Source organism: Mobula hypostoma, unplaced genomic scaffold, assembly GCF_963921235.1.
Source record: "Mobula hypostoma unplaced genomic scaffold, sMobHyp1.1 scaffold_56, whole genome shotgun sequence".
NCBI classification, from domain to species: Eukaryota; Metazoa; Chordata; class Chondrichthyes; order Myliobatiformes; family Myliobatidae; genus Mobula; species Mobula hypostoma.
In genome coordinates this window covers 283,803-301,251 of record NW_026948269.1, presented here as the reverse complement: position 1 = coordinate 301,251, position 17,449 = coordinate 283,803, and the positions used below count along the sequence as shown (strand labels likewise).

At 45.8% G+C, this 17,449-nt stretch overlaps 2 non-coding genes across 2 annotated transcripts; both read right to left on the bottom strand.

The window, feature by feature from the left end:
- Positions 1 to 4,086: 4,086 nt before the first annotated feature.
- trnav-cac (transfer RNA valine (anticodon CAC)) lies at positions 4,087 to 4,159 on the bottom strand. The gene has a single exon. It is a non-coding gene; the product is annotated as a tRNA-Val (tRNA).
- Positions 4,160 to 6,213: 2,054 nt separating this feature from the next.
- On the bottom strand, positions 6,214 to 6,307 carry trnai-uau (transfer RNA isoleucine (anticodon UAU)). The gene is made up of 2 exons: positions 6,270 to 6,307; positions 6,214 to 6,249 (listed from the first exon to the last, which is right to left on the bottom strand). It is a non-coding gene; the product is annotated as a tRNA-Ile (tRNA).
- Positions 6,308 to 17,449: the final 11,142 nt, after the last annotated feature.

The following is a 17,449-nucleotide window of genomic DNA, read 5'->3' as shown; positions in this document are numbered from 1 at the left end:
AATCAGGCAAGGCTATGGAAAGTCACAACGTAGCCAGGAGGGATTTAACAATAGACTTAGAAGAATTAAAAGGGAACATAAGAAGGCATGGGAAAGCTGCATTATGGTAGGTGAAAAACAGGAGGATGACGAGAACGAGAGTTGGGGAGACAAGAGATAAAAGAGGAAGCATGTGTTTGTAGTGCAAGGAAGCAGTGACACTTTGATACTTTCCCATCGGGATTCACCAGTGAGTGAAACCTTGATGAATGTGGATACAGCGAAAAGGGCAGGTGTGCTGAGGCATGCAGACCCTTAGAATTACAATCTGGAAACTGAGAATAGATAAATATAAACCATTTCCCGGTGCTAGAAGGTATGCAATCCAGGTAATTAGAGAAAACGAGCGAAGATATTGCTGCGATTTTGGACATGACATTTGCGGCATCACTGGCCACAGAAGTGGTACGGGAGGATGAGAGAATGGCAAATGTTATTTTTTTGTTCAAGAAATGTAATAGGGATAGTCTTTTATAGGACGCCGGTCAGAACCCACTTGGAATACTGTGCTAAGTTCTGGTCGCCTCACTACAGGAAGGATGTGGAAGCCATAGAAAGGGTGCAGAGGGGATCTACAAGGATGTTGCCTGGATTGGGGAGCATGCCTTATGAAAACAGGTTCAGTGAACTCGGCCTTTTCTCCTCGGAGAGACGGAGGATGAGAGGTGACTTGATAGAGGTGTAGAAGATGATGAGAGGCATTGATCGTCTGGATAACCAGATGCCTTTTCCCAGGGCTGAAATGGCTGCCACAAGAGGGCACAGGTTTAAAGTGCTGGGGTATAGGTACAAAAGGGATGCCAAGCGTATGATTTTTACGTAGAGTGGTGAGTGCTTGGAATGGGCTGCCGGCAAGGTGGTGGAGGCGGATATATTAGGGTCTTTTAAGAGACTTTTGGATAGGTACATGGAACTTAGAAAAATAGCGGGATATGGGTAAGCCTAGTAATTAATAAGGTAGGGACATGTTCGACACAACTTTGTTGGCCGAAGGGCCTGTATTGTGCGGTAGGTTTTCTATGTTTCTATGTATGTTTGTAACCAGCTCTTTCGTCTTACTGACGTTGAGTGCCAGGTTGTTGCTGTGGCACCATTCCACTAGCTGGCATATCTCACTCCTGTACGCCCCCTCGTCACCACCTGAGATTCGACCAACAATGGTTGTATTGTCAGCAAATTTGTAGATGGTATTTGAGCTATGCCTAGCGACACTGTCATGTGTATACAGACAGTAGAGCAGTGGGCTAAGCACACACCCCTGAGGTGCGCCAATGCTGATTGTCAGCGAGGCGGATATGTTATCACTATTCCGCACAGACTGTGGTCTTCCAGTTAGGAAGTCGAAGATCCAGTTGCAGAGGGAAGTACAGATTCCCTGGTTCTGCAACTTCTCAATCAGAATTGTGGGAATAATGGTATTAAATGTCTAGCTATAGTCGATGAACAGATCATGACGTAACACACATCAAAGTTGCTGCCTGGCCTGCTGCGTTCGCCAGCAACTTTGTTGTGTGTTGCTTGAATTTCCAGCATCTGCAGAATTCCTGTTGTTTGAGGATGCTGACGTAGGTGTTTGTGTTGTCTCGATGGTCTAAAGCCATATGGAGAGCCATGGAGATTACGTCTGCCGATGACCTATTGCGGAGATATGCAAATTGCAATAGGTTCAGGTCCTTGCTGAAGAAGGAGTTCAGTCTAGTCATAACCAACCTCTCAACGTATTTCATCACTGTTAATGTGAGTGCTACCGGGCGATAGTCATTAATGCAGCCCACGTTATTCTTCTTAGGCACTGGTATAATTGTCGCCTTTTTAAAGCAAGTCGGAACTTCTGCCCGTAACAGTGATTTCAGAGCCTTACCAGGTACTCCATCGGGACCTTCTGCGTTGCCAGGGTTCACTCTTTAAAGACAGTCTAACATCGGCCTCTGAGACAGAGACCACAGTGTAATCAGTTGCAGCAGGGATCTTCACAGCTGTAGCTGTGTTCTCCCTTTCAAAGCGGACATAGAAGACGTTGAGTTCATCTGGTAGTGAAGCACCGCTGCCATTCATGCTGTTGAATATTGTTTTGTAGGAAGTAATGTCTTGCAAACCCTGCCAGAGTTGCTACGCATCTGTTGTCCCTCCAACTTCGTTCGAAATTGTCTCTTCGCCCTTGAAGTAGCCCTCCGGAAATCATACCTGATTTTCTGGTACAGGCCTGGGTTGCCGGACTTGAATGCCACAAATCTAGCCTTCAGCAGACGACGTATCTCCTGGTTTATCAACGGCTTTTGGTTTGGGAATGTACAGTAAGTCTGTGTAGGCACACACTCATCCACACAGGTTTTAATGAAGTCGGTAACAACAGCAGCATACACATCCAGATCCAAAGATGAATCTCTGAATACAACCCAGTCCACCGATTCAAACCAGTTCTGTACACGTCCCTGTGCTTCTCTTGTCCAAACCTTCTTGGTCCTCAGTGATGGTGCTGCAGTCTTCAGTCTCTGCCTATACTCAGGAGTAGAAGTAGGTGGTCAAACCTCCGGAAGTGAGGGAGTGGAACAGCACGGTAGTCATTCTTGTTGATCGTCTAGCAATGGTACAGTGTGTTATTTCCTCTGGTATTGCAAGTGATCTGTTGAAGGTAATTGCTTAGTGACTTTTTTTTTTGAGACTGGCCTTGCTAAAATCTCCCAAAACGATGGTGAAGGCGTTAGGGTGCGCTGTTTCATACATGTTGATCCCATTGCTCAGGTCATCTAAGTCCTGCTTGACGTTCGCCTGAGGTGGAATGTAAATCGCTAAAAGAATGACCCGAGATAACTCCCGTGGTAGATAAAAAGGATGACACTTTACTGCTAGATATTCATTCAAATCCATTCGGTCACAATATGGTGCTGACCCTGCAACCTACACTAGAAACTGCTTAGAATTTTGCTACCGTTTTATTTTTTCTAAGCACCATGTACAGGTATCTTTCCATGAGTTTCTTAAAATACCCTCTTGTATCCGCCTCCATCAGTGAATTCCACGCACTCACCACTGAGTGTGAAAAATCGGCCTCGAACATTTGCATGGATTCACAGCAACTTCCATATATCGAAAAGGACCGCGGTCCCGACTCTATACCGATATACGATAACCAACGTCATCTCGTCTCCAGAGCAAACGGTACCCAGTTTTTCCTGCTCTACATCACCGTCATTGTACAGGAAGGTTTTAATCATTCTTTTCGACATTCTTGCAGAATCAGGATGCTGGCATTTTTATCAGTCCTTCTCCTTGGTCCGTTAATAGCAATGGATGTGCGATACCAATGGTGAGATATTAACTTGTGTCTGCGATGCAATATCACCGGAACATCGCAGAATCAAGTCCTGAAAAATTTAAGTGTCGATGTCTCCAATCGTTTCCACCGCGTCACATACTGTGCGAAGCACAAACATTTGCAACACTGACGGGGAGGTGGGGTAGCTGTGGTGCTGCTAGCGAGAGGGAAAAGAAAGAGAATCACAGAAATTGTGTGCGTGTGAGTGCGTGTGTGAGAGAGAAAGAGAGGTGGGGAGAGATAGAGTGAGAGAGGGTGGAGGAGAATTTGAACAAAGAGTCTATAATAAGAGAATAGGAAGGAGAGAAAACACGGGGAAAGACAAAGAAAGCGTTTTAACATTTTAAAGTAGATTTGAAATTTTGCAGCACACGGTATTTGCTCATGATGTTTGTCTGGATGGGAACATTTGAGATGTCCGCTCCGATGAAACCACAATGCATCCTCCGCTCTGCGACAATAGCTTCGAACAGCTAATTCTCCCGTTGCGCCGTCTACGTCATCCACGAACCTCCTTATGTTTAAATCCGTTTATGTTTTCCTGGAAATTATATATCATTTATACTAATTCTTCTTTCTTTAATTTACCTTTTCAGGTTTGAAATACGACGTGCTGCTGCTAGAAATGCGAATGTTCGTGACATTTCCACCTGGATGCCCATGACAATAAATGTGAACACAAACTGAAAAGTTGAGTCTCAAGTTCATCCCAAACACTGGAGCCCAAACAATGTTTCTGCCCAGGATTGAACTGGGGACCTTTCGCGTGTGAAGCGAACGTGATAACCACTACACCACAGAAACCGTGCAAAGCTCTCAATACTCTGCGCTATTGAGCAATGACCCGAGGCACCCCCTCCCCACCCTGTTCTTCATTATAGCAGTAAGAACAAATCATTATCCACAGATCCTCTTCGCTTTCAATGACAATTATTACATTTATGCGACATATACAGTTACATGCATTAACAATTTCCTGTGGGGTGCTGGTCAGGGCGCGATATGTAACAAGTAACTGAATTATGTTTTTTTATATAAAGCAAGGAATTCAAACAGCAAACACAAGGAAATCTGCAGATGCTGGAATTTCGAACAACACCCATCAAAGTTGCTAGTGGACGCAGCAGGCCAGGCAGCATCTCTAGGAAGAGGTACAATCGACGTTTCGGGCCGAGACCCTTCGTCAGGACTAACTGAAAGAAGAGATAGTTAGAGATTTGAAAATGGCAGGGGAATGGGGGGAACCAAAATAGTAGGAGAAGACAGGAGGGGGAGGGATAATAAATAACGGAGATATATATATTTTTAAAAACGTATTTATTTATTTATTTATTTATTTATTTATGTATATTCTTTTTCTCTCTCTCCTGTTTCTTCCTCTGTCCCTCTCACTACACCGCTTGCCCCATCCTCTGGGCTCCCCCTCCCCCTTTCTTTCTCCCTAGGCCTCCGGTCCAATGATCCTCTCATATCCCTTTTGCCAATCACCTGTCCAGCTCTTGGCTCCATCCCTCCCCCTCCTGTCTTCTCCTATCATTTTGGATCTCCCCCTCCCCCTCCAACTTTCAAATATCTTACTAGCTCTTATTTCAGTTAGTCCTGACGAAGGGTCTCGGCCCGAAACGTCGACTGTACCTCTTCCTGTAGATGCTGCCTGGCCTGCTGTGTTCACCAGCAACTTTTAAGAATGAAAACAGCTTCGGTACCCTAGCTTTCATCAGGCTCCACGGGGTGGCGCTCCAGCTCACGAGCTAAATTCAACGGCGACTTTAAGGTTTCTCACCCTGTCTCCCTCGTCCTCAGATTACAAGTTAATTGAAAGTGACTGAACAATGTGCCGATACATTTATAGACAACAGGACGCGTTACAAACCGGAGTTACTTGTGAGATGATACCAATTGTAGAGTAATGAATCACGGCCAATCGTCACACCGAATCCGCACTAACACCAGACACACCATCACACTGATATCTCACTGATGATCATGTTCCAATCTGATCCGTCGGATCGCAAACAGACAAAGACATGAACGGCCAATTAAACGACCTATTGTGAAGGAAAATTACATTGGGAACAATAACCTTCAGGCAAGTAGATCACATCAAAGGTCGCAGTGGAGGGATCGCATTGCAGCGAGAGGGATCTGACCATTGGAAACGGAAGCTCAGCACGTCAGTAGAATCGGGGGAGGTGTCCTCTCTTTCACAGAGGCTTGGTGAACACGGGACAAGTGAGAATTATTCTATAAATCGGTTCACAACGAACGCAGCATCATGTTGAGAGAGACGGAGAGAGATATCAGCATCTCGATACAATTTCCGGCCATTGAGGCTACGATTAATATCTCTTTCTTTCGCATGTGCCTGAAACAATTCGCCGGTGCAAGGAAACATTGAGCTTAATCGACGGCACAACGAACCAAGGTGATGTGTAATTAGAGTGCTTCTGAAGCATGGCTTCAGGAAAGGTCGGGTTCGTTGTTTCTCTATTTGGTTAATTGAATTGAGAAGACAGGAATGTGGAGACACGAGATGCCTTGATTCAACAACGAAACCACCTCAGACACGTTCAACAACGGGAAGTGAGGCTGCGCGTTGAACGAAAGAACCAAACAGGGAGAATGCGTGCAGCCATGTGGGCTCATGCCTTTTACTGAATAAGGATGGTTCTCCTGCAACGCTGGTAGGCTCACACTCGTTTTGCTCAGATCAAAATCAAAGGTGCATCGCTTCGAAGTTAAACGCAAGTAATAAGCAGGGTGTCTGACAAACGCAAAAGTAAATATAACATTTCAGCTGAATGCTCAGCTTGAGAAACGGCCAGTCACCTGGTCGTTGCAAGCATTAAAATCACAAGTGCTCTAGGTGAGGCTCGAACTCACAGCCTCGGCATTTCTCCGCCGTGTACTGCCATATAAGTACCGCGCGCTAACCGATTGCGCCACTAGAGCCCAGTGCTGCAAACACTTCGTTTTAAATATCTGGAAAGAAAAATTGGAAGAAATGCCTATATCGTGGAGCAAAGAGCATAGAAATATACCCGAAAGGCCGTTCAGCCCACAGTGTATTGCCGTAGGATCTAAACAGCAAATCAAAGATACTCAAACTCTAATCCCTCCTTCGTACCATGTCCATATCCCTCGATCTTCCTGACATCCATGTGCATATCGAGTAATCAAATGTGCGCATCAAATGCCACCTATAAATTTGCTGATGATGCAAACATTGTAGGTAGAATCTCAGATGGAGAAGAGAGGGCCTACAGGAGTGAGATATGCCAACTAGTGGAGTGGTGTCGCAACAACAACCTGGCACTGAACATCAACAAGACGAAAGAGCTGCGTGTGGACTTCAGGAAGGGTAAGACGAAGGAATACATTCCAATCCTCATAGAGGGATCAGAAGTGGAGACAGTGAGCAGTTTCAATTCCTAGGTGTCAAGATCTCTGAGGACTTATCCTGGTCGTCATAGATCGATGCAGTTATAAAGAGGCAAGAAAACATCTATACTTCATCAGGAGTTTGAAGAGATTCGGTATGTCAACCAATGCACTGAAAAGCTTCTATAGATGTACATTGGGAAGCATTCTGACAGGCTGCATCACTGTCTGGTATGGGCGGGGGGGGGGGGGGGGGGGGCGGATACTGCACAGAACCGAAAGAAGCTGCAGAGGTTTGTAAAATTTGTTCTTCTCCATCGTGGATACTAGCCTACGAAGACCCAGGACATCTTCAAGGAGCGGTGCCTCAGAAAGTTTCCACTATGACGGACCTCCAGTAGCCAGGACATGCCCTTTGCCCACTGTTACCATCAGATAGGAGGCACAGAAGCCTGAAGGTACACACTCAGAGATTCAGAAACAGGTTCTTCTGCTCCGCCATCCGATTTAAATGGACATTGAACCCATAAGCACGACCTCAATTTTCAAATATATATTATTTCTGCTTTTTTTTACACGATTTCTAATCTATTCGATATACGTATACTATCATTGATTTGCTTATTTATTATTATTTATTTTCTTGTTCGATATTATGTATTACTTTGAACTACTGCTGCTAAGTTACAACATTTCACAACACATGCTGGCGATAATAAACGCTATTCTTTGTTTTCTGAATTTTGGATCTGATCTCTTTAAAGCTTCTAATGTTTTTGTTTCTACCACCGTACTGGGCAGTGCACTCCAGGCATCCACCACTCTGTTCAAAAAAAACTTGACCTTGATATCTCCCCAGAATCTACCTCCTCTCACCTTCAATGCATGCCATCTGATATTAGTTACTTCAACCCTGGGAAACCGACACACCCTGTCTACTCTAACTCTTCCCCTCATAATCTTCTAAACCTCTACTAGATCCCCTTCAGCTCCCGGTGCTCCAGAGAAAACAAACCATGTTAATCCAACCTTTCATATACGCACATTTCCTTTAATCCGGCAGCATCCAGGTAAACCTCCTCTTCAACTTCTTCAAAGCCTGAACTTCCTTCCTACAGTAGGGCGAGCAGAATTGTATGCAATACTCCAGAAATAGCCTAATCAGACTTTTATAAATTTGCAACATAACCTCTTCACTTTTGAACTTAAGGCTTCGACTAATAAGAGCAAGTTTCATCTTATAAAAGCAAGGTTGATCGATAAACCTCCTTATTGATCTTCGCTTTCAGCTCAAGCGGGTACAACTTCAGGTTAAAAGGTAAATTTATGATGAAATTATACAAATCTTCTTCTAATTCGGGAGGAAATGAAACCAAGAAGGAAACAAAAGGCAGCAGGATCATCAACACACATATCCCCCACCGCAGACGGAGATTAAATTCCTGATATCAGTGGATTCAGCATTAATCGGGAACTCGGGATCAAATGCGTGGACAAGTATTCCGTAGATTGAGCAGCCCAACTCAGTGTGTTTATTGTTTACAATGTTTCTCGTTGTGAACAATGAAAGCGCAGTAGCCTCGGCCGGCAAATGTTCAATTAAATCGTCGCGTCATTGTATTACGTCAGAATGGAACAAAGAACGTCAACACATTACGCGACATCCTCTAAAACCTACACTTCCCTGAACCTGTGTACATCGTGTTAGATGCAGCTGATATGGAGAAATGGTGACCATAGTGAACACAAGTACCTCTGCAATACTTATTAAGCTTCTGTATGAAGCATCTCATCTTCCCCCGCTTCAAGGAGGGAATGAAGGATCCCGCACTGATATCTGAAATGTTCCAAATTCCCGGTGAAACCGCTCTGCATCGGTTCCATTGCATTCACAGCAGGAAAGTTAAGATCTCTAATCAGACAAATATTATATACGCAATTTTATGTGTGTTTCTTGGATTTCCATCATCTGCAGATTTTCTCTTGTTTGTGAAGAACTATATATTCTTATGTCTTGACCTTTCTGGTCAGTGAAGGCAGATATTCGGAATGTGTTCAGCACCAAGTTATCGACCGGCGTCTGAAAACGTTATTGGTGTTTGAACATCTGTTTTCTTGTCCTTCTCTACATCACGAGAACGCCGTCACTCTTTGTGAATCTCCCAGTCCTTGTCATCCATGGACGGTATTTATCTTTGCCTGCCCTTCTCCGACCAGCAGACAAACTGACCAATATCATCGCATATCTGACGACCCGTTGACTTTTGACTGCAACCAGCATCAAGACGTGGTGAAAGGCTGTTTTTATGTGCCGTTCAGTTCAGACCATTCAACACATCGAGTTAACACATCAGGAAAAATAAACAGGATATATATTGTTCTGTTGTATTTACAGCGAAAGGACGACTAAGATTGTCAAATAAGTAAATACGAATATCTCCCTCACTGTTCGCAACGCTACCAATTTCGAGCATCTGAAAAGCACATTTCATTGTTGGTACAAATGCGATGAATGTAGATGCTCTGTCGGTTTAAGTATTTGCACCAATTTCAGAGATATGTGTACAGTGACTGAATTACTTTGCTTCATAGTGGTGTGAATTTGATGGCAGCCGGTTTACTCTACGAGGGACTGCATCAATACGCAGCGCAGACAAAATTCTGGAGGACCTCCGAAGGTCAGGCACCCAATAGAAATGAATAAACGCTCGACACTTCGGGTCGCAGCTTTCAACAGGACTGGAAAGGAAAGGGGAAGATGCCCAAATACGAAGTCTGCGGGAGGAGAGGAGGACAAACTAGAAGGTGTTAGGTGGCGCTGGGTGGATGGAATAGAGGAGCGAAATAAATGACCTGGGATGATAAGCGGAAAATACCAATAGGAAAGTGTCCAATAGGAGAGATGTCACAGTGGGGGGCATTGGGAGCAAGGGTGGACCCAAATGATAGACACATCTTGTGAGGTTACTTAGATTTAGTTTATTGTTTGATACCAGGAGAGCAAGGCAGAAGCAGGAATAGCGAATTGGACAAGGACTCAGGACTATGACTAGACTGGGACCAAGGGTCTGGGCTTGGACTCGGAATCGGATCCCAGAACTAGAGGTGACATGAACAGGCTAGGGTATGGACTCCGAGCCCGAGACTGGGCAAGGACCCAGTACCTGGAGCTTGCCTCGGGCTCGGACTCCAGAACCAAGTAAGGACATGACATGGGCCAGGGAGAGGAGGAACATAGAAAAGCAGAGCCTCGGTCTCGGGAGAGCAGGTAATGGAACCATGGACACATACACAGAACACAGTCGGGACCCCTCCTTGGGTACAGGACATAGGGCCGGGACTCATGACCCCTACGGCAAGACGGCCTGACTTACCCCACGGAGACGAGGACAAGACAAGACCAACACGAAAGAACACCAGACAGTACCTATCTAGCTCCAGCGACAGAACTAGACCGAGGTGCTGGCGAGGGCTGCAGACGAAAGCTAGAGGCGAGAGGGGCAGAGAAGGGATTCAGACGGGGCGGGGGAGGGGGTGGTAGGACAGGAACCACAGACCACCAGGGAAGGGACTTGACTCGGAACCTGGATGCCGCCAGAACCGGGATTTGACTCGGAACTTGGATGCGCCAGGAACAGGACTGGACTTGGTACTTGAATGCCCCCGGAGCCAGGACTAGACTTGGAGCCTCCAGGTAGTGGCGAGGTCTCGACTCGGCCCGGGAACAGTAGACAGCGGTTCTTGATTCCCTCCGGCTGGTTAACTGACGGACCCACCTCGGTGAGGAATCTTTGCAGGCTCGATTTGGCGAGGTAACTTGACAGGAGTGCTCCGGTGAGGAAAGGCGAATTACCGGCACTCGCTCCGGGCGGAGACAAGGCTTGCTCCGGCCAGATGACATTGGCACGCCGTACCTATAGTGACTTTGCAGACTCTCCCGCGCCGAACAGCTGAAAGCCGGAGACGACGAACTACCGGTTCAGCCGAGAGTAAATTGCCTCTAATCACCAAGGCCGACGGAGACGGGAAAACAGGAAACCAAAGGGAAACAGGCAGTCAACGGTCCGGATCGTAACGAAGTAAATTTAAATAGACCCCGATCGGGACCATGACAAGGTGTGGTCTCACCAGGGCCCTGTACAGCTGCAGAAGGACCTCTTTGCTCTTATACTCAATTGCCCTTGTTATGAAGTCCATCGTGCCATTAGCCTTCTTCACTGCCGGCTGTACTTGCATGCTTGCTTCCAGTGACTGATCTACAAGAACACCGAGATCTCGTTGTGCTTCCCCTTTTCCTAACTTGACTCCATTTAGATAATAATCTGCCTTCCTGCTCTTACCACCAAAGTGGATAACCTCACATTTATCCACATTAAACTGCATCTGCCATGCATCTGCCCACTCACTCAAGCTGTCCAAGTCACTCTGCATTCTCATAACATCTTCCACACATTTCACACTGCCACTCAGCTTTGTGTCATCGGAAAATTTGCTAATGTTACTTTTAATTCCCTCATCTAAATCATTAATATATATTGTAAACAGCTGCGGTCCCAGCACTGAACCCTGTGGTAGCCCACTGGTCACCGCCTGCCATTCCGAAAGGGACCCGTTAATCGCGACTCTTTTCAGTCAGCCAGCTAATTTTCAATCCATGTCAGTACTCTGCCCCCAATACCATGTTCCCTAATTTTGCCTACTAATTTCGTACGTGGGACTTTATCAAAGGCTTTCTGAAAGTCCAGATGCACTACATCAACTGGCTCTCCCTTGTCCATTTTCATAGTTACATCCTCAAAAAATTCCAGAAGATTAGTCAAGCACGATTTCCCCTCCGTAAATCTATGCTAACTCGGACCAACCCTGTTACTGCTATCCAGATGTGTCGTAATTTCATCTTTTATAATTGACTCCAGCATCTTTCCCACAACCGATGTCAGGCTAACGAGTCTATAATTCCCTGTTTCTCTCTTCCTCCCTTCTTGAAAAGAGGGACAACATTAGCCACCCTCCAATCCACAGGAACTGATCCTGAATCTATAGGAGATTGAAAAATGATTACCAATGCGTCTACGATTGCGAAAGCCACCTCCTTAAGTACCATGGGATGCAGACCATCAGGTCCCGGGGACTTATCAGCCTTCAGACCCAACAGCCTATCCAACCAAATTTCCTGCCTAATATAAATTTCCTTCAATTCATCCATTACCCTAGGTCCTTTGGCCACTATTACATCTGGGAGATTGTTTGTGTCTTCCCTAGTGAAGACAGATCCAAAGTACCTGTTCAACTCCTCTGCCATTTCCTTGTTCCCCAAAATAATTTCAGCCGCATCTGTCTTCAAGGACCCAATTTTGGTCTTAACTATTTTTTTTTCCCTTTTCATATACCTGAAGAAGCTTTTACTATCCTCCTTTATATTCTTGGCTAGTTTACCTTCGTACCTCATTTTTTTTCTCCGCGTTTTGCCTTTGTAGTTACCTTCTGTTGCTGTTTAAAAGTTTCTCAATCCTCCTGCTTCCTACTAGTCTTTGCTATGTTATACTTCTTCTCTTTTATTTTTACTCTGTCCATTATTTCCCTTGTCAGCCACGGCCTCCCCTTACTCCCATTAGGATCTTTCCTCCTCATTGGAATGAACCGATCCTTCACCTTCCGCATTATTCCCAGAAACACTTGCCATTGCTGTTCCACTCTCATCCCTGCTAGGGTATTGTTCCATTGAACTTTCGCCAGCTCCTCCCTCATAGCACCATACTTCCCTTTGTTCAACTGTAATACTGACACTTCCGTGTTTCCCTTCTCCCTCTCAAATTGTAGATTAAAACTTATCACATTATGGTCACTACCTCCTAATGGCTCCTTTACCTCGAGGTCCCTGATCAAATGCGGTTCATTGCACAACACTAAATCTAGAATTGCGTTCTGTCTGGTAGGCTCCAGTACAAGCTGTTCTAAGAATCCATCGCGGAGGGACTCCACAAACTCCCTTTCTTGGGGTCCAGTACCAGCCTGATTCCTCCGTCTACCTGCATGTTGAAGTCCCCCATAACAACTGTAGCATTACCTTTGCGACATGCCAATTACAACTCTTGATTCAGCTAACACCCTACATCCAGACAACTGTTTGGGGGCCTGTAGGTAACTCCCATTAGGGTCTTTCTACCCTTAGAATTTCTCAGTTCTATCCATACTGACTCTATTTCTCCTGATTCTATGTCCCCCCTCGCAAGGGACTGAATATCATTCCTCACCAACAGAGCCACCCCACCCCCTGTGCCCATCAGTCTGTCCTTTCGATAGGACGTATACCCTTGAATATTCCTTTCCCAGGCCCTGTCCACTTGAAGCCATGTCTCTGTTATTCCCACAACATCATACTTACCAATTTCTAACTGTGCCTCAACCTCATCCAATTTATTTCTTATACTCCGTGCATCCATATACAATACTTTTAATTCATTACTCCCCTCACCTCCCATATCAATTCTTATTTCACTTGGCCATACTGTACGATCCCTTCTTGAGCTTTCTGCTCCGTTAGTTCTGCTGTCTTGCTTAACTTTTCTTATTCTCACTTTCCCTTTATCTCCATCCTTACGTTTCCAGTTTGTCCACTCCCACCCCCCCCCCCCCCATCTACTTAGTTTAAACACACCCGTGTTGCAGAGGCAAACCTGCCTGCCGGAGTGCTGGTGCCCCGTTTATTAAGGTGCAACCCGTCCCTTTTGTACAATTCATCCTTACCACGAAACATACCCCAGTGGTCCAAGAATGTAGACCCTTGCTTCCTGCACCAGTTCCTCAGCCACACATTCAGATCCATTATCTCCCTGTTCTCGAGCACTCCAGCACGGGGAACTGGAAGCAAACCAGAGATAACCACCCTGGAAGTCCTGCTATTCAGCCTGCTTCCGAGCTCTCTGAAGCCGCGCTGTAAAATGTCTTTCCTCTTCTTCCCCACGTCATTTGTGCTGACATGCACCACCACTTCCTGATGTTCACCTTCACTCTTGAGGATTCCCTGCAATCGGTCCGTGACATCCTGGTTCCCAGCACCAGGACACTGTTGTCCTAGAGCACTGTTATTCTAAAATGTTTTAAAGCGATTTTCAGTTCAGTGTGTTGTTTTACATGCCGAGCTCCAAAAATTCTTTCAGCATTTTGTCCAACATTGTCAGCCCATTCCTCATTTTCACACAGAATTCCCAGATCATTCTCTGGGAATGGGAGACATTCCACACAACCAGACTGAGGAAAAGCGGGGAATCCTCTGTCGGGGTTCCCTTCACTGGGAGTTCTGTGATTTGTTGTAATCAGTGAACTTGATGAGTGACAGGCTGAGTGAAAGCGAATGGAGAGGACATACCTGCACAGTGATAGGACGTCCCGGTGTCTATGACCACGGGAATAGTCACTGGGCAACCTCTTCACCCATTAAGGAAATTTCCGAGTGCATTCATAGAAACATAGAAAGCATACAGCACGATACAGGCCATTCGGCCCACAGAGCTCTGCCGAACATGATCCCTACCTTCGAACTGCCTCGGCTTTACCCATAGCCCTCTGTTTTTCTGTGCCCCATGTAGCCATGCAGGAGTCTCTTAAAATACCACATCGTTTCCGCCTCCGCCACCGTCGCCGGCAGCCCATTCCGCGCACTCACCACTCTCAAAATAAAAAATTACCCCTGTTATCTCCTGTGTACCTACCCCCAGCAGCATAAACCTGTGTCCTCTTGTGGAAACTATCTCAGCCCTGGGAAAAAGCCTCTGACTATCCACACGTCAACGCCTTTCAACATCTTATACACCTCTATCAGGCCACCTCTCATCATCCGTCACTCCAAGGAGAAAAGGCCGAATTCACTGAACGCATTCTCATACGGCATGCTCCCCAGTCCAGGCAACATCCTTGTAAATCTCCTCCACACCCCTTCTATGGTTTCTACATCCTTCCTGTAGTGAGGAGACCAGAACTGAGTACAGTATTCCAAGTGGGGTCTGACCAGGGTCTTATATAGCTGCAACATTACCTCTGGCTCTTAAACTCAATCCCTCGATTCAGGAAGGCCAATGCATCGTATGCCTTCTTAACAGCAGAGTCAACCTACGTAGCACCTTTGAGTGTCCTATGGACTCGGAAACCAAGATCCCTCTGATACTCCACACCGCCAAGAGTCTAACCATTAATGGTATATTCTGACATCATATTTGACCTACCAAAATGAACCACCTCACACTTATCTGACTTGAATTCCATCTGCCACTTCTCACCCCGGTTTTGCATCCTAACAATGTCCCTTTGTAACCTCTGTCAGCCCTCCATACGATCCAGAACACCCCCAACCTTTGTGTCATCAGCAAATTTACTAACCCATCCCTCCACTTCCTCATCCATCTCATTTATAAAAATCACAGAAATAGTAAGGTTCCCAGAACAGATCCCTGAGGCACACCACTGATCACCAACATCCATGCAGAATATTACCCGTCTACAACCACTTTTTGCGTTCTGTGGGCAAGCCAGTTCTGAATCCACAAAGCAATGACCTCCTTACTTTCTCAATAAGCCTTTCATGGGGAACGTTATCAAATGCCATGCTGGAATCCATATACAGTACACTACAACTATAGCTGTACCTTCATCAATGTGTTGAGCCACATCCTCCAAAAAAAATCAATCTGGCTCGTTAAGCACGACTTGCCTTTGTCAACGCCATGCTGAATATTCCGAATCATATTATGCCTCTTCAAATATTCATAAATCCTGCCTCTCAGTATCTTCTCTATCAACTACCAACCACTGAAGTAATTCTCACTGGCCAATAATTTCCTGGGCTATCCCTACTCTCTTTCTTGAATAAGGGAACAAGGTCCGCAATCCACCAATGCTCTGGAATCTGTCCCGTCCTCATTGATAATGCAAAGATCATTGCCAGAGCCTCAGCCATCTCATCCCGCGCTTCCCACAGTAGCCGAAACTTCTGAAATGCTACTTCGCTGCCGCTGCTACTGCGCGTTGGAGAATCTCCGGAGGGGAAGGTCCCAAATCCCCGACTTTGCCAGTTGCCTGTTGCCGGGGCCGGGGTCGAAGCGCTCGGCAGGGATGGTGCTAGGTGCTAGGTGTCGAAGGGGTGGTCGGAGGCTCGAAGTTTTTGGGTGGACTCAGAGTCGGACTGTGATCGGGTGCTTCCAGGATGCTGCATCAGCAAGTTTGCGGCACTGGAAGCTTATGGCAGGGAGAGTTTTTCTTCCTTCTACCGTCTGGGTGAGATGATGGGACTTTCGAGAGACCTTGTGTCTTTTTTTAATCGTGCCCATGGTCTGTTCTTCATCAAATTACGGTATTGTTTTGCACTGTTGTAACTATATGTTATAATTATGTGTTTTTTGTCAGTTTTTTTTAGTCTTGGTTTGTCTTGTGTTTCTATGATATCATTCTGGACGAATAAATTGTATCATTTCTTAATGCATGCATTACTAAATGACAATAAAAGAGGACTGCGTGTCCTCATAATCTAATCTACTCTAATATCCCAAGCCCCAAAATGGGAATCAGGTGCCTATGTTTAACCCAACCGAAACAAGGGACAGCTGGATGACCCGGAGTCCTGAGTCCACGGATTGGACCGTTAAATGGAATGCGGACTTCACGGACCGGACCATGGCACCTAACAAACTCTACCCCATCTAAACCCCTCACTCCCGGGAGAGGCTAATCAATAATTGGGAAATTAAAATCTCCCACCACAACAACCCTGTTATTATTACACCTTTCCAGATGTGTCTCCATATCTGCTCCTCGATGTCCCTGTTACTATTGAGTGGTCTATAAAAAACACCCAGTATAGTTACTGACCCCTTCCTATTCGTACCTTCCACCCACAGAGACTCCGTCGACAACCTCTCCATGAATTCCTCCCTTTCTGCAGCCGTGACACTATCTCTGATCAACATGGCACGCCCCCACTTCTTATTGCTCCCTCCCTGTCCTTCCTGAAACTTCTCAAGCCTGCCACTTGAAGTAGCCATTCCTGCCCCTGCACCCTCCAAGTCTCTGTAATGGTCACAACATCATAACTCTAAGTGCTGATCCATGCTCTAAGCTCATCCGCTTTATTCATATTACTCCTCGCATTAAAATGGACTCATCTCAAACCATTGGTCTGAGCGCGTCCCTCTCTATCATCTGCCTATCCTCCCATTCGCAATCTCTCCAATCTTCTTCTTCACCAATTCCGGAAATTTCTAGGTGCATTTATTAGCAACACAGAACTAACTGTGAAAATTACAAATCAGAATATTATTAACGTCACTGAGCACAAGCGCAAGGAAACAGGGCCGTTGACCTTTCTAGTCAATGGCGAATTAATTTTTCTGCCTAGTCCTATTACCTGCACAACCACCCACCGGACAACGCCTAACCAAATACTTTTCCAATGTTCTCTTCGATGTCGAAAGCGAACCCGGATCCACCACTTCCACAGGCAGCCCGTTCCGCACTCTCATCACCTTCAGAATGAAGAAACTCCCTCCTCAATTTCCCTTAACATATTCAGCTTTCACCCATAATCTGGGAGCTCTGAGGTGGGGGCAAAAAATGGGGTGAAGAAGGAAGGCGGACGGGAAAGGGGATTCGTACGCGACCCTTCATCGTTGCGTCTATTGTAAACATCTGAGAAGTTTAATTAATTATACATAGTTTTAGAGA